Raw genomic sequence first — 24,398 nt, forward strand, 5'->3', positions numbered from 1 at the left:
ATGCAATAAAAATGAGTGGAAGTGTGGGAGAGGGGAGAAAGTTCTCGAAAGGGTGGAGGTAGTTTTCTTAAGAGTTCATTGCAAAGGAAACCAGCAAGCCTAATACCAACCGAGTAGCCCAAAATGAAGGCTTACAAGCTCACAGGTGACTTCAAAGCTTCACGGGACAGAGGAGAAGGACATTTCCAATGCAATTTCCTAAGGAAATGAGGTTTATCAGAGTGGCTGTGCACTACTCCACCACCACCTTCCCTCCCACCTTCTGCCTGCCAGGCGGCTTCAACCCAGCTCGACAAGGACATGGAAATCCAAAAACCCTGCAGGTTCTGGCAATTACCACTGGCAAGGCAGGAGCTGGGCGTTGGGAAGAGAGGCCAGCAGCATCTCCCTCAAGCGGGAAGATGGGAGTCAGGCTCCCAGAGGAGGAAGAGGAGGAGGAGGAGGAGGAGGAGGAGGAAGGCCCCGCGGCAGCACCCAGCTGGGGTTACCCACAGCGCAGGTAGGAGGGAATGGGGCGTAGTGCACCATTTGCTGGTTTTGTGCACGGTTTCTCTCCACATCTGACACAAATCCTTCCTGCTGATGTTGTATTTGTTGCTGATGTCTCATTAGCCAAAGTTTAAACAAAAAACAGTTTGGGCAACTGCGGTCATGCACCCTGGACCTCTCAGAGCAGCTGGAACATAGGTTCAGCTGGGGATTCCAGGACATCCAGGCACAGCCGAGGGGTGCAGGGCCACCGGCTGCCCGTGGTCAGGGAGCGTGTCCCACCCACTGGCTTAGTCAATGCCAGGCATCTTGCTACGGAGCAGACTGCCAGGACGAAAACAGGGTCATCAGGCAACTGTCCCCTGGGTCCAGCCCAGGCTTACCTAACCCAAAAGGTTTTGAATTGAACTTTCCGTTCAGAAAATTGCAATTTTCCATTTAAAATTTCATTGTGCCACTGTGTTAACAGAGCTCTAATGCATCTCACTGCGTGCTCCTGCACAGCAATAAAGCGGTTTTGTCACACTGTACCCAACACTGGAGCCGTAGGTATAGGCTGATGATTTAATATTGCACTTTTACTGTCACGTCCAAAGAATTTTGGCTGGCTGGTAAAGTGGATAGCAGACAAAGGCCAAAGTACAGTTATTCACACCCATTTTTATGGTTTGGTTTTTCTCATGTTATGACATGAGATGTGAGGAACACAGCACAAAGGTTTCTATCTGCTGGAACAGAGAAATGCAGGATTCCTGATACAGAAGAAAAATCCATGGTGATATTCCCCTAAGGATGACAGAGCTTATCTTTTTGAGATACTTACAGCTATTTGAATATATTCATAGATACAGATAAATATATCTATGGCACATAGAGAAAACCAGAGAAAGTTTATTCTAGATAACAACTAAAACATACTGAAAATGGTTCACTTGTAACATACTATATGCAACTAGGATGTCCTTTTATAAGCGACTATATTGTTAAAGATTCATGTTCATCCAAAGAAATTAAATACAAATCAGCCAGTGCTTACAAGAAGGGGTATTTTACCTTGTTTTTATGGTTAGAATTTTACAAAACAATTCTTATGGATCATTCCTGGTAAAAATACTTGAAAACAGGGATATATGAGCCACTGCCACTGTTCCTAAAGATGTTTTCCAAGCAAGATCCAGGTTCCAGTTCCCTGGATTCTAATGCTGGCAGCCAACACTTTTCCTGTAACAGTCTGAACAAGATCCCAAATCTGAAAAAATAACAAGCTCTAAGAATATTCAGATCTAGAAATGCATGTTCTACGAGAACTTTTCCTCTAAAGTAACGTTCTTCGATGGTATATACCTTTTTCAAGAAAGTGAAGGCAAGGTCTGAGCAAATCACAGCGCAAAACTGGAAGCGGGGGGGAGGAAAGAGCTTCCACAAATTAAACTATTATACACTACAGAATTTTGCATAGACCCACAAATAGGTAGGTCAGAAAACAAAGACACATGAAAGAGTTGAAAAGCAAAACAATGTAGGTTTTAAGAGCCAAGATTAATCGTCTCCCTTTCCTTTGAAAAAAAGCATTCCAAAAAAGCATCACCAAAATGCAAGTAAGACGCCACAATAAAAAGATGTATTATGTACCAACAAATACTTAGGGTTTGAAGAGACATCACAAAAACTGCATCACAGCCTTGAAATAGATATTTAATCCCACAGACAATCCTTAGTTTAACTGGGTACAAAGAAAAGTGGCTTACATGTCAATTACTCTACATCCAGCTCACAAAAATAGGCATTTGCCTTAATTTTTATTTTTTTTCCCCTGCTGGTAGCAAATCCAGAAGAAATAGGGGTTTGCCCTTTTTGTACATGAAGGCATATCTTCGGTACGTTAACCTGAAAGGATTTTTCATCCCGTATCTTTGAGCTCCACACATACATATCAGAAAGGTAAATATCATAGATAAAAACGAACCTGGTACAGAAACAGGCTTTCTGCCATGACGTATCACAAGCAGAGAGTTAACTTTTCACTTTCCAAATGACAAAATATTAAATACTGAAACATTCTTTGAAATGTTAACATTTAATTCTTTAATAGCATCCTCAGAGGCTTCACAACTCTCACCTAATTTGAGGATAATAGGTTACAGCAACTTTTATTGCTGCACTGGACATAATTCTTTTTTTGTGTCCTTTAATGTTATGCCAAAATTGCCTCAGTGCGTATGAATAAGTTTAGTGGGGGGGTGTTGGGTTGGTTTGGTTTGTTTTTTTTTTTTAAGAATGTGCATACATTTAAATGAATGCTTTTGCTTTCTGCTTTGGTTTTCAACGAGCACCATTTCTGACCACGCAGCATCTCGCTATTGTTCCTGTCCGTACCCACCACATCTGCTCCACAGAACTTCCCAATTTTATTTTTTTTCTTTTCCGTAAATCACATTGTATTTTGTATGCAAGCCTTACACAGAACTGAAAAAAACTTAATGAAATGTCCTCGACAGCCCATCACAGAGCCCTGCTCAGCGTGTGAGAAGGTGTCAGTGATCTGACCCGGGCCGGGCTCCGCGTTTGCCTCTCCCCGCCTTGCTCTGGCAGAGGAGAGCCCACCAGAAAACTGCTGGCTCCTCTCTTTCCAAAAAGCTCTCTAAACGCCACATCTTGAAAAGCATGAAGAGGAAACATACATTTAGAAATCGATCCGCTGGCTGCAGCAGAGCCTGCAAAGCAGCAACGGAGAAAAAGGAAAGAGAGGACTCACCAAGATACATCCTGACGTAGGGAGAACAGTTTTGGTAGCAACCCTCAACAGTCTGGAAGTTAATACTCTGCTTCTCTCCTCTTTTCCTTTCTCAGTCCCCCCCACTCCTAATTTCCCCATTTAAGGGAGAAAATAACAAGGCAGAAGACGCCAAGAGACTTTCATGACATAAACAATAAGGCCTTCCTGTGCCAACATTTCCTTTAAAAACACTTGCCAATAAAGCTCCTGGAGGCCAGCAAGAGAAAGAAATGCCGCAACAGCCGTGACATGAACTTGGCATATTTTCTGACTCACTCACTTCCCTTGAGACAATCCCTCCAAGAGAATGCTGAAGGATAATGGGAAAAGAGAATTTCTTCCAGTGAGAAGGACTTCAGCTGCCCGTGCTATACAAGAAAACTGCCAATTAACTTTATTTCTGTTTACCTACAGACTCGCTCACGCAGCCACCTCCGCTGGCATGTTTCCTGACTCACACACTCATGTTTGCACATTCATCTTGTAGTCCTGATGTCTGAAAAAGGCAAGGAGGCTTTTTTAAAAAAGAAATAAAATACTCAGAATCCCCGACTCCGGATGATTTCTGAACAGCAGAGAGAATGATCAATAATCGATAAAGGGTAGCCAAACACTTAGCTGCTTCACATATTAAATGCAGATTTCCTTTTTCCTTATCCCTACTATTTATACTTCTTTTGGAATTTTTTAGTGCCAGACAGGCTAGTCTACACAACATTAAGGATACTCATATATCTTGTGTTATCTGTAATTAAAGATTGTCAAGATTATTTTGTCTTGTCAATCCATCTCATTTTGAGCAACACCATGTTTTGAAAACTAAATGGCATGTTAGGAACCAGAAATTGAAATCTCTTTGGAAATCAGCGTCTTTACACGCACCAACACGTGTTCACTCACTCACTCACTCACTCCTGGGGTACAGCCGGCCCCTGCCTGAAGACCCTTGTGGGCAGGAACATGGAGGGGGTTCAGCTGTCTCCTCTCATCCGTGCCTTCATCTTCACCTCCAGCACAGGGGGACCCTCCCAGGAGGCTGGAGCCCAGCTCCCGAGGCAGGGGACGGACTGGAGACAGGCCAGTGCCATCCTGATGGCAGGGCCAACGTGGCTGCTCCTCCACCGTGTGGTCACAGCGGCTCCTGCCCATCTGAGGGCAAGGGCAAGCAGGCCAAAGGGAGATCTCACCAGGCTTTGCTCCAGGGCTGCCACCCTGCTGCACCCCCTTCTAACGCCAGCCCAGGCAGCAAACCCCCACCTTATCCGAAGACAGACCAAGTAGAAATTTTTGTCGCTTTTGGGGAGGGGGGAGCTGTTTGATTACCAGTCTCGGTCTTGCGATGCGGAGACACCGCCTCTTCATTCCACACGTACCCAGCTGAGGGGACCGCGTAAAGATCCGTCCATCCCTCGTGGCGACACTTGCACCCCGTCACTGAGCGAGCTCATGCTCTCCCTCCCTTTCTGAGAAGGCAGTGAGCGCTGCCAAGTGCTTCTCACTCGGCTAAGGGTTGTTATTGTTGCTGGGGTTTCTCTGGGTTTGCATTCAACTTCTGAGATTAGCATCAGGGTATCGCATATCAAAATAACCACTAGTGAGGATTTGCTGGCCTCCTCAGAAGTGAGGGTTCACCATACCTACAGCTGCATAACTTTACCATAATGTAGTCTGATATCATACGCCCCTGGTTTCTACTTTCTAATACCTTGCTTTAGCTGCTTTAGCACTTGGGCTTATGTGACACTCAGCAAGTCTCCTGCCTCTCCTCTAAGAGCCTGCCTACCCCTGAAGACCCTCAGCAATCATATCTAAGCCAGTGCCACTGGAGTGCACCATTTTGTCTTGGTTTTTTGTGGATTTTTTTTTTTTTGGCATTCCCAGAGAGTACGTCTCTGCTGGCAAAATACTGTAGTACGCTGTTAACGTATATAATCTTACATCAGGAGTTATCTACTAGCTCACCTTTAGTCCATCGTAACTGCTGGGCACCTTGTCAAGTCACACATACACCCCCCCTCACCCCCCACCCCGTGCAAGCTTCTTTTTTTCCTTAACCGTCTTTTCCTGCCCACTCACAAAGCTAACGCTGGCTTGTTTTTAGGTTTGTTTTCGTCAAAACCTGAGAAAAGATGTGGTTTTTTGTAACACCACCAGGGCAAGCTATCTGTGGTTGGCTGGCAAACTCTGAAATTCAGGGCTGGGGCAGAAATATTTAGGAGTCAAAAAAAGCTGACTTGCTCAAGAAAATTAAAGCCCTTCTGACAATCTTCCAGAGAGCCCCTGAGGAAAAGGGAGGGAACCAGAGAGACTCAAGGAAAATGGATGGGAGCCCAGCGTGGAGATTCACGCCAGAACGGTTCCTGGCCAAGAAGGAAGGTTGGCAAGTAGACAAATACAGGCTTTCATAGGCAGCATTGTAAACAAGACATTAAAAATATTAATCCATTTAGATTTCAAGCACCAAGATGAGATTTACTTAAGAAGCAGAATTATGCTGGTAATGGCTCCTCAAACATTTCAGCTGAATGTCAAAACTTTTGCTCAACTGTATCAAGTGAAAATACAAGGAGCTGTTGACACTACAATATTCAACATTCAGTCATATTGCAGGGCTGGAAAAACACAGAGGAAGGCAAAGGAATGCTTGAGCCTTGGGCAGAAACTCAAGCCCTCGCAAGGAAACTGCATTCACAAATTATTTTTACCTTCATTTCTACACCAAAATAATAAATTGAAGAGGCGAAATGGTTTCTTAAAACCAAGCTTCCTTTCAGAAGTCTTTTCAAATAAAACGTAAATTACCTCTACCAAAATACTTTGTTTTCAAGTAGAAACAGTCATCTAGAACAGAACGTCTTTTCGTGTGAAAGAAAGTTTAAGTAAACTTTGAACACCTAGGACTTTTCAAAAAGTTTCTTCTCTCCTACAGGAACCAGCATGTCTCTCCTCTTCCTCTTAGAAAACACACACTTATTCTAAATGATTGAATATTTTATTTTTTAAAAATGCATTAGAAAAGTCATCTCTCCCCAAAGCAAACAGGCATTAAGGACAATCCTGAATACATGCTGGCCACTGAAGTACAGAAACACAGAAGAAACACATGGGGTTTTTTTTAGTGAAGATGGTAAGTGTCAGGTCACCTCAAGCCTGCCATGGCCAGGACACTCACAGGTCTTCTACATGCTGGTGAGTAGGGTTCACAAGCTGGTTTACTGAGGGGCAAGCGTGTCAGGGGAGGCCCACAGGGAAAACCAAGTGCCTTCAGCAATGAGAAAAATATGGTCTGCAGTCACTATACAAGATTCAGGAACTGAGAGAGTTCAGAAGATTCCTCTATTGGGTTAAAGGAAAGACTAATATTTTTGAATCAACCAGGCTGTCCCTCACAGAAGCCCACATGCACAGCCTGGGCTTTTCCCCCCCCTCTCATCTCAGTAGCACTGACAATCATTGTAAAATGCCACGCGCAGAGGGATTGTGATATCTCCATTCAAAGTACTAAAAGCATTCTAAAGAAAAGGCTAACGTTCTCCATTATCCTTAGCCACTTAAAAAAAAGCATTAACTTAGTAAAAAGGATAGAACGGCATCCCATCTCTTGCAGCCTAGGATATACTATACACTCCTCGGAATCATATTTCTTATCAGCTTCCTTAAAAAAAGAACAAAAATGAAAAAGATAAAAAAAAAACCACTGAGCTCTTTTCTTTGTTTCTATCTGCAACCATTCATAAACTTATATTAAGCTTTCCACAGTATCTGAAATGGAATATCTGAGCAAAGGAATACCTCAAAACACAGACTTAGAGTAGAAATAACTTCATTCTGCTTAGGACTTAAAAAATAAGATTCAAGTTTAAAGGATGTGAAATTTTATAACAGTTTAAACATTTGAATGCAAAAGCAAGTAGCAACACATGAATTATAGAAATCCTGTAGCACTCCTGATCTTATGAATCATACTATGAAATTCGCTTTCTGCACTCACAATGTAACCAGAATGAAATGCTGGCATCTCAGATATTTTGAAATGATACACAAGCAGCACATTTAATAGCATTAATTTCAATAAGTTAGCATTCTATCTCAAGACGCATCCGTTTCAAAATGTTCTAGCTGAAGGTATTTTTATGAAAGCTATTTGCCCATTACATACCACAACCAGTGCAACTTCACAATCCAGAGAGGCATTTTCATCACACGAAAGGAGAAGCCATTAGCGAAAACGCTGCTTGGCAAACAGTAGCTCACACACTGAAGCTGCAATGTTATCCTGGCTTTCCTACATATTAAGCATAGGACTATGTTCAAAATAAACATGTGGCCATAATTAAATAATAATTATGACTAACATTTGTGTAACACCATTCATCCACATAGTTTAAAGCATTAGGTAAATCTGTAAACAATGGCTCTAATCCTGCACCCTTTACTCACATAATACCATGCAGTTCAAACGGACTATGTAGATCTTGTCTACACACAGACTTAATTGTTCTCAATTAACTCCATGTGTCAGCACTCATTCCAGTGTGTCTTGTTTCTGTTTCGGAGAGAATTAGCTTAATTCTCTCACTGCTTACTACAGGTGAATGTACTGTTTCTACACTCTCACTGATTTAACATCAATTTTACGGACACTTTCCTACATGGATCCCACAGGGCTTTTCAAATCCCAATGCAGCCTCACTCCTCCTACATGCTTCCAATACGACAAATATTCTTTTACAGCTGAGGAAGCTCACTTGTTGTTGGTATGCTTAAGGGACTGACCATCACATCTGACTTGCATCTGTAAACCTAAGACATGTAATTTCTATTCTCATACCTTAATCACACAAATAGCCTTCTTCATCCATCACGCTCCAAAGTAAAACCACAGGAAATGGTAAGAAGAGGGGAAAATTCTGCAGTTTCTAAAAATAAAATATATTTGGAAGCAGACATGCTCGAACCACTTTTATGCATCTGTGGTACAAACGACGTCTGTTACAGAGAACGAAAGTTGCTAAATGAGGTAAAAAAAAATATCAAGAAGAATTTGTAGACCTTCCTGACATTTTGGTGTCAGTCTGCTTTGACAGTAAAGCAACCAGAGACTGGGAATACCTGAGTCAGATTTCATTTTGGCTCTGCTATGGACAGTTACTTAACTTCTTTACTTCGGCTGCAGTATCTGTAAGTCAAGCCAAATCACCCCTTCCTCTTACAGAGCTTTTGAAATTAATGAAAATCCCCATGGCGCTTTGAAGACAAATACTGTTTACTAGTGCTAGCTATTATTTAGCTTTTAGGATTTTTCACCTTCTATCTTCAATTTTGCATGGAAGAAAGTCACTGTAACATCGCACTCACACAGCAATTTAGTATATTTTCCTTCCAATTTTAATTTTCCTTTGCAAGAGGTATGCTTAATTTTAGCTCTTATATGTATTCCATGCAACTTTGGCATACATCAGAAAGCTTTTTTTAGCACCAGACAAAAGCACTGTAAAATATCATCCACTGCTGAATTGTCAGCAAAACTCACACCAGTGCGGCAAGGTGGGGTTTTCCCCTTTAAATCTAATGGGTTCAGGCATTTCTCTGACGTGTTCATTCAGAAAAGAATTAAAATAATTGCCTCCCCTAAGCACAGTTGGGTCGAACCTGAAAAGAATCTAGTGTCACAACAGCAATCCCTACTATAGAAGAAATCCTGCAAAAATCACTGCAACTGCTTACACACTGTGGAATGGTTTCTCCAGAATTTAGGAGAAGCAGCTGCCCGGCTGCTATCTAGTAAGGACACAGCTCTCCTTGTTCACTGATAACGCCTGTGGCTACGTACTCTTAAACCCGTATACAGATAGTGTTTGCGGACCCTATTTGAGTGAAAATGTGGATGTTGCTGGTTCAATCCACAACATGTCGACAGCTTAGTTTTAATATGCAATGAAAAGGACGTGTTATATGAGGATGCATTGCCTTCGCATGCGAGGCTGAGGATGGAGAGGTTTGCTTCATCTCATCAGTTTTACAGGCAGCATCTGTCGGCAGCACGAATGGGCAGCAGGTAGAGGAGCTCTCTTGTCCTGTCCAGCCCAAAAATCAGCAGAGGTGCTATGCTGTCTCCTGGCAGGACACCCAGAGCAGCGCTCCTGCTCAACAGCACCTCTTCATTTATTTTTGCGGTGCCTAGGACGGGAGTGCAGCTGTAAAAGCCAAGCGGTCTCTCTCCCTTCCCATGGACCAGATCTTGACAGCGCTGCCGAGACCATGGCTAAACATTGAGCCAAGGCAGCGAAACCAACAGCAACTCCATTCAAAACCAGGCTGCAGCCTCCTCTGCTCCTTATCTGTGCCCTTGTTTTGGGGTCAGGCCAGAAACAGCCCATAACCCTGCTGGCAAGAGCACCTCTGGCACCGCTCCACATCAGCACACAGCCCAGACAGGGAAGGCATCCTGGGGGGTGAATGGGTGTCGCACTGCCGGGCACCACAGAGCTGCCTATAAATACAGAAACTCTCAGCACTACCTCTTAGCCAATCTATAATCCTGGAGAATTTGTTCACAGCAAGCTGTAAGTCACGCCACACGGGATACAATTCACTGATGCACCCCTTAGCACAGCACTGGAACAATTCCTGCAAGGCTTTGATAGCGTCTTCTCGGGGCACCGAATTTCAGCCAGGAGGGCTGAGAAACTACCTGAAGTGAAAATGAACAGCACATTAAATGAAAGCACACAGGACAAACAGGCTTGGTCATTTGGATTTCTAGAGCTGCTTATGAGTAAAAAGCAATTATCAGATTTGACACAATGGCAGGCTGGTCCGTGCTTTCAATTCGCCAGCAGTAGTAACTGGCATTTGCTTAGAAAGCTTTTATGTTTAATGCTAGAAATACAGAATCAAATCTGCCTGAGATACAAGGTATGTTAGTCAAAATAGCCAAAAGTTTTAGCTGACGTTATGGTAGGTTATAAACTGCAATAGCTCAGGATTGTTCCCGATAGGAAAAGCAGCAGCTCCAGAGGATAATAGCTACTTCAGGCATCTTAGCTAAATGCTCCTGAGTCAGAGTTGGCTCTAAGTGCATCTATAGAAGACACGAAAAAATGTTCAGGGGCAGAAAAAAGTCAAAACTTTTTTCTGAATCTAATTAGGACAAACAAAAGTACAAACTTCAGTTTTTCTTTCATTTTAAAACAGTCATTTCTTATTGCTATAACTGCATCTCGCTATTACTCCCATAATTTATTTATCACACGATTCACTTATAAACAGGCCCTGGTACTATCCGAGTATCATACCACTTATTTTAAAATTTCATATGCTGCTATTTTGGGGCTCTTGCATCCCTGAAGATGTAGTACTCCAAATCTCTGTGAGCACAACAGATTCTGCACATCCCCACGGTACATCTTGCTGACATGGAAGTAAATCCAGTGCACTGCAAATACGCAACTAATATCAAAACACTTCTTCAGACCTGACCAAAGTCCTGGTTGCATTTAACACTGAATAATGAACAGGTAGAAGCCACTCTTTTAAGAGAGATGACAGTTTTTGAGAGTAAAACATGGGATTCTGATGAGATCCTTATGTTGGCCTAATTTCATTGGCTTTCATAGATTTTCTCTAGGCTGAAATTGTGCTGTGATAGAGACAAAGACTAGGTAAGAGTTCAGTTCAGTTGTCCACACATGGCCTCAGTATCCTGCCTGGCCTCCACCAGCTGCTCAAGACCCCATATAAGTCTGAATAGGTGAAGTGTAGCATCAGCCAAGCTAGATGCCTACAGTTAGTCATCACTCCATAAACTGATGGCTGTTTCTAAAACATCTGAAACCTGGACAATTGTTTCCCTTCAGTTTCTGGTGGGCTGGGTGTTTGGACCCTTGAGGATCCTGGACATATCTCTCCTCCAGGATCTGGAGCACCACAAACAAGATAACTACAGTGATTTCTACACATCTCACACCTGAGCAGAGCATATTCCATATTTTTCTCAAAGGAAGCTTTGAGATCCCCCGTCTCCTGGGCTGCACACATGCAGCAATCAAGAAAAAATCCACCAGCGTCCTCAGGCAATTTCCACCTCATTAGAATGTAGCAGAGGCCATTGGCCATACAGAAGTGACAATTCTTTGCTATTTGTCTTTGAAATGCTGCATATTGTGACACCTCAAACCTTCAAATGGAAAACTTTTATGAGGGATATCAGCCTCTTTCTCATTGGATGAGTATACTTCATTTTGAAACTAATAATAAACTTTCCTTCCATTGAGATTTCTTTTTAAGAAAACAAGCAAGTAGCCTAAAAAGGAAACCTGAAAATAAGGCTAAATTTTAAAGTAAAATATAAAATGTGATGTTCCTACCTTATACCTGCATCACCTTCTAATAAATGTAATGCAGCTGTGGAAGGGCATTTTCAGAAGGGAGGAAAGTCCTAGGAAACAAAATGCTTTTAGTAGCATGCTGAATGGTTTCATTGAGTATTTTTAGCCTGGCCTCTTGAGATGCACTGCAAACATTTACAAAACTCTAAAACAGAGCCAGGGTTATGTCACTATCTTTGGTACAAATAATTTGTTAGGAACTATTTTGTTCTGGCACAGGGATATATCAAGAGAGGATGCGTGAACTGGCTTGTTTTCTTTTGGATTAATGTTGTTTGTCAACTGAAGGCTGTCTTTATGAGGCAAGCGCGAGGTGCCAAGAAGTACATTTCACCATGCCAAAATAAAAGGGAGGAGTTCAGAAGCAGTCTTTTATTACCTAATTAGTTTTATCAAATGACACAGATCAACTAACAGGAGATAACTAATAAGAAAAAGGGGTCTAATGAAAAAGTAAGTTACCGGCTGGATGCTCTCCAGAAAACAATTATCTCTTTAGGTAAACAAGTACTACTGTTGGGAGGTCAGACACAAAGCGCAAGGAATGGAGGTCTTCTCAGGATACAAGCCCTCAGCGGAGTTGAAAAGGAAGAAAAAAAGTAGTGGGATAAACTACACTGAGAAGAAGGGATGACTTGTTATTAAAGGAGCTAGTATCTTTAGATAAAATTATTCCTATCTGGCCTATAGATATCCCACCAGTTGGGTTTTTTTGGAAACACAAATCAAGTACAGCTTGCCAGATTAGTATCTCTATTCAAAATGAAAATTAAGACTACAATAAGAACAGCCACATTCACCTGCTCAAGAACAAATTACCAGAATAACTTTTTTACAGCTAGCGGGATAAATGGCAGCTTACAGATCTTATTTTATCTTGATTGCCCTCCTAAGACTGGAAAGGATGATCACAAAAAGAAATACAGAATTTTAGATAATATTCTGCTTCATCCAGAATAACCAAATGTAGTTATCTGGAAGGTACTTAGGTTTTCTTTTTGTTATTTTCCCAATTGCATGACCTAAACTAGTCAGACAACTCAGACTCCTGTGGCTCACATCCAGATTACATCAATTTTTAATTCCTAATTTCAACAATACTTTAATGTTTCCCATTATTATTTGCTTATCTAGTATATACGTAAAACACACAAAACTTGTCTGATTATTTTAGCTAGTAAAATGACGCCAGAGAGACGTAACAGCACAAAGACATTTAAGAAGCCTTCACAGAGAAAAAAACAAAACCAAAAATGAGGTTTTGATTGCCTAAAGACTTGTTCCCTCCAGCAGCTTGAAGAAAAGCAACACTGATTTTTAAAAACATTCTTTGAGAATTGTAACTGATGCAACAGAAGAGTTTTATTATGCTATTCTTTCCCTCCATCCTCCCCTCTCCTCCATCATCAGTTAATTTGAAAACAGATGGGGCAAAGAATTGATGGGAAAATGCTCCATCTCTTGGGGTGGACAGTTCTACCTTTACTGCAGAGCTGTGGGGACCACAGCAGAGTTTCGTATTTATTTACAATAAAACGTAGCAAGGAATGCCAGATGCAGAACCTAAAAATCAGTCACTCCAAAGGGAAATACCAACCACTGCTATCCCAGAGCTATGTTAAGAATGACATGAGATGTTTATGAGGCCTTGGCACATCCTGAGCAGGGCTGCGTAACGCTGCTGGGAAATAGCAAGCCGTTTGGTTCCTGTTAGCACGCCTTTCCCTGCACGGAAAGGCTGAGCTAGGGACGAAGTCCTAGTTCAGATAAGGCATCTCGACAACGCTGCATCCAGCTGAGAGCACCTGCAGGGATAGAGGCTTCAGCCTAGACCTAAATCACTGATCCAGACTGTCATGACGCTTTCCATGGGAGCGACAACGTTCCCAGCAGCCTGCACATGGAACAGGTTATCACCACTCCTCTGCGTCTGAGTGGACTTAGAAGTCTGATGCTGGTTTTTGGGGTCTTGATAATAAAATAGTCCAGGAAAAATAAAAGAAAAAGAAAGAGAGAGCACAGTATGGGAATGCAAATGAGTGAGCTCACACACGCACAAATAGAAAGCAGGTTTAGTTGCGGAATGAAATAACCAGAGGATGAACTTATTCCATCTGCCATCCACCCTTAAAGCCCTGCAACGGAAAAGACTGTAAGATTCATGGTCTTCACAAGACTCCAACTGACGCCGCAAAGAGCAGGGATTCTCTGCCAAAGCCAGTCCTCCAGAGAGTCAGTCCTTGGCTGGCAAACCTCAACCACTGCGATATCCAGATCCACACAGGGATGAGGTCACTGGCCATGATCAGCACATCAGCACGTGTGGTGCAGATCTCAACGCACACGAGAACCAGCTTCTCCCCTAACCTATGATCCTTCACTCCCACAAAAGAGCACAGTACCACTGTGCTCTCCCTTCTTCTCTCCCTGCCCCGGCATGGGCTCCTCCTTCTTTTTTCTTCCATCATTTCCTCTTACGCTAGGACTGACTGCAAGGCACGGTGCCATCATACTGGGGCAAAATGATCCTGGGCTCTTCCCACCTTGAAAAGACTAGTGGAGGAGGAAAAACTTGGCTAAATCAGGATCGTGTGCCAGGACAGCGCGCAAAACCAGAAAAGTAACCATGACCATCTGAAGATTCAGTGAACCCCCTTCCCTCTCTCAAAAGCACCTGTCCAAACAACAAACTGCCACTTTAGCTGCACATCTTTTCTCTGACAAAGGGTTTCTAGCAGGCTTTGATCATATATGCCATGCACAGATACCGCATTTTCAAATGCTTTGCTTACTTTTTTTCATCTAATCCTTTCCCTCCTGTGACCCCTAAGCAGCACGTGTCTACTGCGTCTACCAAAGAACTATGTAGTAGAGGTTCCTGCGCTCAAAGTCCCAAATCAAACTGTTCAATGCTGGGCAATGATTTTCCGGGTTTAGTTAGGCCACCCAGATTTATACACTTCTACCTATAATATTGTGAGAAGAATCTTCCCATAAGTGGGTATACAACCCAGGGTGCAGTCAAAGCGATCTCCTGAGATTATCATTCCTCCACGCCTACGGCATTCCTGCAGACAGCTCCTCTGAAAATTATAAACATTAAGGGGGTGTTCTCTGCATGCCACCTTCCTTCTCCCCATTTCCTCAGGAAGTTTCAGCCTTCCTGACCCGGCATCCCCGACACCAGACTTGTCCCGGTGGCACAACGTGAACCCATCAGCACAAACAAGCTGAAGGGAAGGCGTTCATGCTTACTGCTGCTTTTGCGATAGCACCCTGGCATTTTCAGTCTGGTTCTAGGAGTACTAAGGCTAGATGCAACGCATCGCCAGCCCGTGGCTACAGTAAATACTGAGACCTCTCCACAAAGATTGTGTTGGTTTGGGAAGCATACCTGAATATAGGAAAAAAAATTATTATAAGGAAGATGGGCAAGAGTGGCCATCCAAACAGAAGAAGCCTCACTTGATGAGATCCCTGACCTTACCTAGGAATGCAGGCAACATACGCAGGAGGGAAGTTATCTGTGCTCAAGATGCAGTTAACACCCAGATTCATATGCTGTTTTCCACATGGAAAAGCTGTGGGTAAGGTCAGAAGGCAATAAATCATGTTTTGTTTTGGATCAGCTTATTGTTTAGGGGACACACACAACACAAAAATATCAAAGCCTTTTTGAAATTAACAGTGAGTGATTATGTGAGGCAAACGTAATGAAAACACAACAGAGTCTCTTAGCTAGGGGTAGAGAATATTCAGCCAAAGCCTTCCTCTGACTCCCACCGAGAACAACGCAATATGGAAATAACCAAAATTATGTATTAGAAGAATGAAGACTGAAGGCTTTCCGCTAACTTATTGTTTTCCTGAATCATTAATTGCAAGACAGTTTTCTATGTCACAATAGAATTTCAATTACTGACCTTTTATATGATAAATTTACTGTACATTTTTGAGGATGGACAAAAATTTTATAATTATTCAAATATGTCTAGTATTAATAGTTATAAAGGACGCTGAGCATTTGATCCTCCGTTTGCTGTTATAAAACTCAAACTAGGCAAATAGATGATCAGCAATTAACAGGTTTAACAATACATGCAATTAGCTGCAGTCATATTAAGATAGGGTGATTTTTATGCACATTAACTGGATTATTTAATTAAGTGATATGCATTTTAGCAGAATGCACTGGATCAGAGTGTGTGCAAGTTGCATGCGTGCACGTTGAAAAGAAAGTGTTCTTGCAAATTCAGTGCTGTGACACAGCCTGTTACTAAGGATTATCCAATACTTCCCATAAGATTTGATTTTCACTTGCTTATAATTTTGCCAGACTAATTGTTTGGGCTGAAACTTTCCATGTTGGATGTGTGCCTCAGGCTATTTTTTTCTTACATCAGCCAAAATTGTTCAATGATTTCCAAGATAAAAGCCAGGAAAAAAGACATTGTTTTACAATGAGAAAATATTATCTGCTAGCTCCTCCTTCAAGAATTCAAATATCCTTCTTGTTTTAAACAGGCAGAAGGTGCTTTTTAGTCAGGGAAGTGGTTTTTGCCAGGCCAGTTAAAACCAGTTTAAATCTGATGACACTTCAAACCTCCGCAAACTTGGTGAGAGGTGCCGGATAGGGTTAACTGGGTACCACTGACAAAGCATCATCCCCACAGGAGGAGAGGAAGGTGAGATGCCTTCCCTGCCATCGTTGCTGCCTGTGCCATAGCCTGGGATGGACATCAGGACGGGCCAAGAGTAGGACCAGGCTGACCCACCATCCCAGGGAAAAACCTGGTGAAAAGCGGAGGAGAAAGAACGTACGCGTGGCCCAGATGGACCACTTCTGCAGAAAACAGTTGAGTAGGATCCACTGAAGAACAGGTTAAAAAGAAGAGGATTTAATTAGCTGATTGAAGTGACTTGGATAATGAGTTTACGATGAAAACAAACAGCCAGCCAGACTCACGGGTGGGGTACAGTGCTTGCCTTTGCGAAGTCTGTGCGTTGTGTGTGTACAGCACTGAACTCAAAAGTAAAATACGCTTAAAAGGATATCATCACATGATAACTCAGAAAGGGACAACACAAAGCTAACGTTCTCAGATATAACATCCTGCTCCTAAATATTTAGGCACCTCCATGCAGGTATCCTGTTATTTAGACTCTAAGCATTCTCATCACTGCAGTCAGAAATAAACTTCTCTTTATCAGAAGAAGATCCCTCTTTTTAAACGATATATAAACTTACCCCCCTGTTTCCACGATTAGAAACCTATCTATAAAAAATGAGAAAGAAGATTTGAAGTACCTCAAACAGCAATCAGGCGGATAGCTCGTACTGAGTTTTTTACGGAAATTTATGCCTTTGAAAATCTTCCCTGTTTCCTTACAAATCCACCTATAGACAACTTCACAGTCAGCAGTCGTGGGGAGAGGATGCTGGAGCTACCAATCACGACTGAGGACAAAACGTTAAACAAAAACCCTTTGGAAAGGCAAACAGTGTGTTTACTCTGCGGCTGCTGTGTAGCCCAGCTCACACCTCCTTAGCCACCGGCTACCCAGACGTAGTAGCAGCACAGAGCCGCCGCAGGCAAAATCACCGTGTCCCTGCCTTCAGAACAGCCACCGCTCAGACTCAGCTCCAGCGTCTTTGTCCCACCACAGCTGGGAGATGCCGGTACAGCCAAGGTCACCCTGCCAGACGGCAGGGGCAAAGGCAGGGAGGTCCTGGACTGCTGTCCTCTGCAGGCAGGCAAGCAGGACGAGTGCTCTGCCTCAGCACAGGAGAATTTCTGAAGGTTTCCACCCACATCTGCAGTGATTTTTGAGCAATGGCCAGAAAGGAACCGCAATCATCGGTTAATCATTTACCCCTTCTTGCGCTGGTTGCTTAACACAGAGCAGGCATGGCTCACGCAACTACAGCACGGTCCGGAGTCGAAATGGAATGAAATAAGGCAAAAAACTTTCTGTGACTGGAGGTTCAAGCTTGTACCCAGAAATTATACTTGGAAATATACATAGAAATGTATTAATTTAAATTACCGATTAGAATCTTTTTTTTCCCCAATTTTCATCTCACTTTCTACGTTGTTCACCTGTTCTCCTTTCAGCAGTGAATTCCACTTTCCACAACCAGCTGGTTATACGATGAATTAGTCTAAAGGGCAGAAGATGAAAAGGAATGCTGGCCATTCACTTGGACCCTGCTTTTCTTCCTACGCTGTACAATACCATTTATTCCCACAGATATAAACTTCAATACCCATTATGACAACGCTATTTTCATTGATTATGTGCTTATTAATGCCAACTTTCCTTCAGCGAAGAAAATCACCTTCTCCCAGGAGAGAGATGATTTGCAATTTCATAATAATTGCGGTGCCTCTTAAGTAGTTCTAATTTTAACAGGACAAAGTACATCTTGTTTTACAAGGACGACAGAACCATTACACGGTGCTACAACCTTTTCAGAATGCAAGCATTTCTTTAGACGTAGAAAAAACCAGATCTAATTCTCTGTGAATTATTATTGTTCATATTATTTAAAAACAGAAACATATTGGGACTTCGCATACCATGCATAAGAAGACAAAGCCATAAAACCAAGAGATTCAGAGAAGTTAGGACCTTGAATAATTTTCTTCCATCATTTTAACTATTAGATAACATTTGAAGAATTTTGGTGATGAAGAGGAACACAACTGAAACTTCACAAGAGATGTATTTGTCAAAGACAGATCGTCTACTCCCCAGTCCCATTTCCCCATTGCATAAAACTATTCCAATAAGTGCTGGCTGATGTGGCATATGCTCCCAATAATGTGGCAGAAGAGTGGCCTCGGCGGATACATAACTTCTCCTCCCCCTCAATTCCGGATGCATTCAGTCTTACTTCTTGTCACGGTCATCTATTTCTTCCCTACAAAAATTAACTCTAGAGCTAGCAGGGGAATCAAATAAAATATACTTATAAAATAACTTGTGCTGCAACTCATTGATTTATATTTGATGTAATTGCTAAATAGTCTACGAGAGACTTGCTAGATCTGGCCCGAAAGTTACCATCAACAAATTATGACAAAATGTGTGTTGATGCACTTAAAGTGAAAAGAATTGCCTCAGAAAAGCAACACAAAGCACCAAGTGAATTGGAAACGGACTGTGAAAGGCAGAGGGCATGCACTGTAGCTCTTTCATGCTCTGGTTGGTTTTTGCGGGCTTGATTTATGTATAATTAACCATTTTTTCTCCCTGCAAATAATTTCATTCGAAGCTGCGCTATCATTTTTACCCCCCCATCCTCCTGCCACAGCCACATAAAGCAGTCCAGCTTAAAATGGTGACAACTGAAACACGTTGCCACAGCAAGAGTCCAAACTCTCTACATTAGCATGAGATCCCACTCTCTTGTCTCCCTCCTGCCCCTCCTATCATCACAAGAATGAAAGAAATTAATAAACTGTAACCCTCAGTCTAATAGAGCCTTGGCCAAAATTCAAGCTCGATAATTAATTACATTCTGCCTCTCCAAATTCCCACACTAGGCTGACTACGAGAAATAACTCTTCCCCTCCTAGACAACAAGTTTTTATATGGCTAATGGACACAGCATTCCGCCTCTGAGGGAGCTGGGAGGTTAACTGGAGAGAAATAAGAGATATTGGTAATACTTAGATAAGAAGACAGCAGCAGATGAAAAGAGAAGAGTATTGTAATAAGTCTGAAGTGTATGTCAACCCAAAAGCTAAATCATTGTTCTCTAATTATACTTTCCATCAGGGAATAAAAGCACAAATGATCATACAGGACAGGCAGCTGTCAGGATTTGGTGTCTGAGGGACTATAACACAGACTGAATGATGTGGGATAGGAGAGCATTTGAGACAGTTCAGATATGCTTATGAAAAGCTGATAAATCAGTAAGGTAAAACACATTTAAATATAGCACTAGACCTCGATAAAACACAGAAGGCATCCAAACCATTTCAGTCTGAAGAATATGGGGCATTAACACTATGCTATGTTCTCAGACACCCATAAAACAAATCAGTGCCTCATGCCACTATTCAGTAAATTACCGATATATCAAGAGAAGGAAGACTATGATGATACCTGTGCTACACACATAACATAAACCACTCATCGTGCTGGGATTATAATTGGAATTTTCTTTTGAGACTGACAGATGAACACTATAACCTTAAGCAGCACTCTCACAAGATTTTATTTATTGCCTATTTCATGTGTATTTGTAAAGGACTTAATTAGCTTCTTTCCCTTCTGGTACCAAAGCGTATGCATCATCACTGAAAAAAAATCACAAGGCAAGGGTCTTGCTAGTATTGCATGTATTTCACGGTGACAAAAAAATGGTGCAATTCTTTCTGAATACTGGAGATATCATCAATAAAACCCGGTTTGTTCCTTCCTTAATCTGGTCTGTGTCATATTTGCGGTCTGTGTCACTGTTTTACAGATGCCATGTACCTGCAGCCTGTACCTGTCAAGATTACAAGACATTATTAATATATGGTGACAAACTATTTTTACACTGATCAGATTGCTGTGGAGAATATATGCATTGGATGTTGCCAAAAGCATAGGATTGTTCTCCATGATGGTAACTTTGGATCCTGTTTCTGTTTAATTTTGGTTTCTAAAAACCCTTCCAATTCTAAATCAGAAGCGGGGTAATTTCAATCCAGCCTCACTTGAAAGCTGGTGTTGGAAAAATTAATTCAGTTCTGGTCCAGTTCTTCATTCATTTCACTCATTTTCAATCTGTAAGGTGTAAAGTCTCCACATTTTCATTCAAATTAGGTCCAAGATACTACATGCATAACATCCACTACGTACTGCGCCCATGTCCTGATGCACCCTGTAAATCTTGAGATGTACAGTGAGAAGTTCAGGCACCTACAGCTTGGTCACCTACCCCCATCTCAACACAACACTGACTGGGCAGAGACTCAGGAAAACAGCTCAGGTAGATTAATTAGTATCATCAGCTTTTGCACAAGAAATCAGTCTTCTTCAGCAGTGGAAATGCTGGGTCATTATACATTGGCCAAGAAAGGCAATAAAAACTCACAGCTTTCTGAGCATAGAAATGGTAAGCAGAATGCTTTGACTAATGCTTCCTTTATTCTACATGAAGTTTAATATTAATGCTGCAAGAAAAAAAAAAGTTAAAATCGTTTTATATCTTGGTACTTCTTCAGATGTCACAAAAAAACCCAAGAACATATACACAAAATTCTACATTATTTGATTTACACATATTTTATATACAAAAGTGTAAATTATCCTGTGCATGCAAACATACATAAAAACTATGACAAATAACTGCCTGTCTAAATATACTACTTTCTGCTACGTGTGAAAGGATCAGACAACGATTACTATGCCAGTGTTTGCTTTAAACTGGAACCTGTTCTCAGAACTACCACCCACGTATGTCCAAAGCCTGGTAACCCTCCAGCCCCCTGTGCAAGAACCCAGTTCACATGAACTCTCTTCCTCCTGATCAGATCTGTAACTCATTGCTATATAAACACTCTCTATTCATTTCAATTTCTTAGCTATTCACATCAGTGCCAGATATGGTGACACCATAACACATAATGACTTCAAAATGTGAACTCAAACTTTTCATGTCTCCAGTAAACAAGTAGCAGGAGATAATTCCCATCTTTTGTTGAGCTGTAATATAATTCCACTGACTGGTGCAATTATTTTCAATTTATACATACGACAACCAAGGGAAATGCAGTATCACGGAATGGGTATTTTACTTTTATTTTCACCCAAGTGCTAGACATCCCAATGCTTTCTTCTTTGTGGTAGGTGCTTGTTTATTGTACATCATCATTTGATTTAGAATGGATTATCACACAACTCTCTTATAAGCATGGTCATCAATATCGTGGTTTTCCTGCCTTCATCCTTATTACTCTCATCGGGGAAAGATTTGCAGTACACAATAAAAGAGCCCCAATACTATTGCAATGCCAAAACGCATGAAAAACATCACAAATCACAACACTGTAAATCATGCTTCCTTCCTCCTCTTGGTCACAAAATGTAATTACAGCTGAACCTAAGCACAGTGCACCGCCTGTTCTCACAGTATTTTGCATGCATGTCGAGCCTTTTATCTGCAGCTCCTAGTGCTCTTTAGAAGTTTGAATTAGATCTGCAGACTCCCCAAAACACACAGCTAAGAGAACTAGATTCTATGATTAACTGACTATCGGTGCATCAGGACACATGAAAGAAGTGCTTTACTTGAAACCGTATTCCCAGTTTGAAGAGGATTCATCTGTCTGCACTGAACAACCCCCTCACTCTCAACCGGCAGCTCAGACAGACTCCAAGGGGAATTTATGCTCCTAAACTCAGGATGATCAAAACAGTCTCAAAAGAAAGTGAAAAAGCTGTTAATTCACCTAAGCTACCCTTAGCTTTAGCTGGGTATCCTGAGCAGGAGGAAGGGAGACAACAGGGGCAATGTGTGCGCGCTCTGTCCAAAGGCACTTCGGAAAGGTCTGCTCAGACAGGTCAGACGCATTCTCAGGGCTCATAGAATCATAGAATCATAGAATTGTTGAGGTTGGAAGGGACCTTTAAGATCATCGAGTCCAACCTTTAGCCTACCCTGACAAGAGCCACTTCTAAACCATGTCCCTCAGTGCCCCATCTACCCTTTTTTTAAACACCTCCAGAGATGGTGAATCCACCACCTCCCTGGGCAGCCTATTCCAATGTTTAATAACCCTTTCAGTGAAAAAATGTCTCCTAATATCTAATCTAAACCTCCCCTGACGTAACTTGAACCCGTTTCCCCTCGTCCTATCACTTGTCACCAGGGAGAAGAGGTCAGCCCCCATCTCTCTACAACCTCCTTTCAGGTAGTTGTAGAGGGTGATAAGGTCTCCCCTCAGCCTCCTCTTCTCCAGGCTAAACAACCCCAGCTCCCTCAGTCGTTCCTCATAAGGTTTGTCCTCCAGGCCCCATGTCCAAGGACAAACCATCCTACAGAGGGGAAAAGAGCCTGCCGCAATCCCGTTTTTCAGCGGACATCCAGGTGGCCTCTTCAGGGTGTTGGACTTTTCCTAATTTAGCATTTAAAGGAAGGAGGGACTGGATTATCCTTTAATGTGCTATGCAGGCCACACCTCTTAAATCATCAACTCATATATAGATCCTCAATATACAGATACAACATAGATGTGCTATATAGATACAGTTATACTGTATAGATACTTATCTACAGATCCTGACTAACTGACCTTCAACTTCAGCATGCATCCTCCTTAAGGAAAACCCCAAAGCGACAGAGAATCCCGGGCTTTCTGCGGTGGTTCTCTCTGCATCTTGGAAATTTTTGGTCACGGCTGCTAGTTCTTCCCAGAGTTGGAGGCAACCCTTGAGTGCCTCAGGCACTTGAGGAACAGAGTCCAAACTACAGCATACCCTTTGGGTCTTAGAAGAACTTCTGCTAATTGGAAAATGCAATATAACGGTCTCCTTGTAAAGCCCTGTTTTTTTTAAACTCAGTAACAGTAATCATGGAGGTTATAGCATTTGAGCTTCGTTTTCTTTCAGCTCTTCATGAGCTTCACAAAACGCTGAAGACCTTTCTCTGGAGGTCATCTGATTCCAAATGAGTACAGGGATAATTAGCTCAATCCTACAGAGCATTAATCTGAAATAAAGGCCTAAGACTTTAAAAATTTGGAAGAAAAATGTGTAAAAAAAATCCCCAAAACTCACAATGCTAATGACTGAGCTCATTGCAGTAAAATGGCCAGTCCGATTCTCTAAGATTTCCAGAACACCTGAGACATTGCTGAATTTTAATAACTTAACTAGCAACAGTCTGATGTAAGCGATACAGGTAGGATTAAAAAGCTTTCTTGATTTCAAAGAACAGACTGGAACATCATCTGGAAAAGTGACTCTTTGGTAATGCAACCCTACTGACAATTTTACTTTACTACATATATTTTTCATGTGTATGATTTAGCTCTCCGTTTCCTCCTTAATTTTATACCTTTTGTCAGGGACTGTTGCTGGTGAACCTGACTGGCTGATACCACTGTAAGGAAGAAGAGAATCAGTTTTGCAGATTTTAACTGAAAGAGGACTAGTGATAAAATAAAATACATAAACATCTGCATTAAGAACATCTTGAACCAGAATTTAAAAATGGCTCACACAATGGAGCCGTTACGTTACAGAACTACTGTACATTACACACATTAGAGAAATGCTACTTATATTTTGTTTTATTGACATGGTAAATTACCAGCCTTGTTCACTGTAACACATACTTTTAAACTATCTGCTCAGATTTATCAGCATAACTAGATTTATTACACACATGTAGACACCTGCTTTATAAAACACACCAACTGTGCCAGAACGACCGTGCTGGAATCCTCTGGCTCTCGGCCAAGAGGAAACGCATTGCACGCTTCCCTGAACTGTCCTAAGAAGTCTTCGATTTTGTAATGAGGAGATCACCAGCCAGAGTAGAAGAGATTTTACGAGTGGCTAATCTCCATGCCAAAAAAATAAAGAAAAAATACTAAGTTTTGGTCATTTGGCCATTATTACATAAGATGAAGACCAAGACTAACGCTTCTTTTCTTGTGAGAAGTGGCTGACATCTTTGCTGTCAATCTGGTCCCCTTTTACATAAACATTTAAGTCTTATTTATAACAGAGGAAAA

At 41.8% G+C, this 24,398-nt stretch overlaps 1 protein-coding gene across 7 annotated transcripts in view; it reads right to left on the minus strand.

Annotated features, from left to right (window-relative positions):
• THRB (thyroid hormone receptor beta) overlaps positions 1 to 24,398 on the minus strand; it is a 177,513-nt gene that overhangs the window by 77,242 nt on the left and 75,873 nt on the right. Inside the window, exon 1 of one of the 7 annotated variants that reach the window (XM_074575039.1) lies at positions 11,635 to 11,655. The exons of the other annotated variants lie outside the window; for them this stretch is intronic. The gene's annotated coding sequence lies outside the window, so the exon portion shown is untranslated. Of the gene's footprint in view, positions 1 to 11,634; positions 11,656 to 24,398 lie in introns of those variants that run through there. 7 annotated transcript variants of the gene reach the window in all.

The sequence above is a fragment of the Larus michahellis genome, chromosome 2 (assembly GCF_964199755.1).
Source record: "Larus michahellis chromosome 2, bLarMic1.1, whole genome shotgun sequence".
Taxonomy (NCBI): domain Eukaryota; kingdom Metazoa; phylum Chordata; class Aves; order Charadriiformes; family Laridae; genus Larus; species Larus michahellis.